This window comes from Oryx dammah, unplaced genomic scaffold (genome assembly GCF_014754425.2).
Source record: "Oryx dammah isolate SB20612 unplaced genomic scaffold, SCBI_Odam_1.1 HiC_scaffold_23, whole genome shotgun sequence".
NCBI lineage: Eukaryota > Metazoa > Chordata > Mammalia > Artiodactyla > Bovidae > Oryx > Oryx dammah.
In genome coordinates, this window is record NW_024070207.1 from 66148110 (window position 1) to 66149480 (window position 1371).

Genomic DNA, 1371 nt, shown 5'->3' on the forward strand with positions numbered 1-1371 from the left:
GTACCAGGATACCTGAGCAGAAAGTGGTGAAGCTGAAATTTGGATCCAGGGGTGCCTAATTCCAAAATATAGGAAGCAAATATTTTATAACAGGAAGAGCATAGACATGGAACTTTACTGTTTCTATCAGTAAAAGCAGCATGATAATAATACAACCACCTTATGAAAATTATAACATTGAATCACAGAAATAGAATATCATCACATATTCAAATATTTTTCAACACCTTCAGATACATGAAGTAAGTAAAATAGTGTATGTAAAGTCTCTGGTATGTATTAGGCAATTGATAAAGTTATTGTTATTTTTATTTTAATAATGCATATCAAGAACACTTAGGATGATACATTGATTTTGAAGTATTTTAAATTCAATGCTTTTCAAATATTTGAAAATAACAGAGGAAGCAACTCTTAGCAGTACTCTTGGTTGTGTTTATACAGAGATAGTTATTTTTAAAAATTGGAGTTTTTATGCAGATAAAGTTCACAACAGAAAAATGAACCAGTCAGGTCTTGATTTAATATGACTAAGTCTCCTTGCAAACTGATGTTATAAATATTACTTATTCCATTACATTCCATTAGTTATAATGGTATTTACTGTCTTAAACCCTAGGACTTCATTTGTATATTTTGGAAATTAATCCTTTGCAGAGATTTTTCAAACTGGGGATCTGGCAAAGAGACTGAGAACACCCAGGGAATTTGACTTTAAGGGCCAGTGGGATTTGATTACAGAACTTCCACAGGACTAGGGAAACAGACTCTTGGAGGACACAAAGAAAACCTTGTGCACTACAAGACCCAGGAGAAAGGAGCAGTGACCCCACAAGGGACTGAGTCACTTGCATGTGAGTGTCCAGGACCTCAGGCAGAGGTGTGGTTCAACAGTGGCCTGCTTCAGGGGCAGTGGCTCTGAATACAATAATCCTGGGAGCCGAAGCATGCTGGCATAAATCTTTTTGAAGTAGGTTGCCATTTAACACCATTACCTGTACCATATTTTCTTCTCAGGCCAAAGTGCAAGGAAGAAACACAGCCCCACCCATCAACAGAAAATTGCTTTGAAGATTTACTGAGCATGGTCCCACCCATCAGAGCAAAACCCAGATTAACCACAGAGAGGCCTTGTCAACAAGAAGCTTCCACAAGCCTTTAATCCTCATTAATCAGAGGACAGAAAGAATGAAAATCACAGTCATAGAAACCTAACCAAACTGAACATATGGATCACGTCCTTGTCTCAGTTCAGTTCAGTCTCTCAGTCGTGTCCGACTCTTGGCGACCCCATGAACTGTCGCACGCCAGGCCTCCCTGTCCATCACCAAATCCCAGAGTCCACCCAAACCCATGTCCATCGAGTCGGTG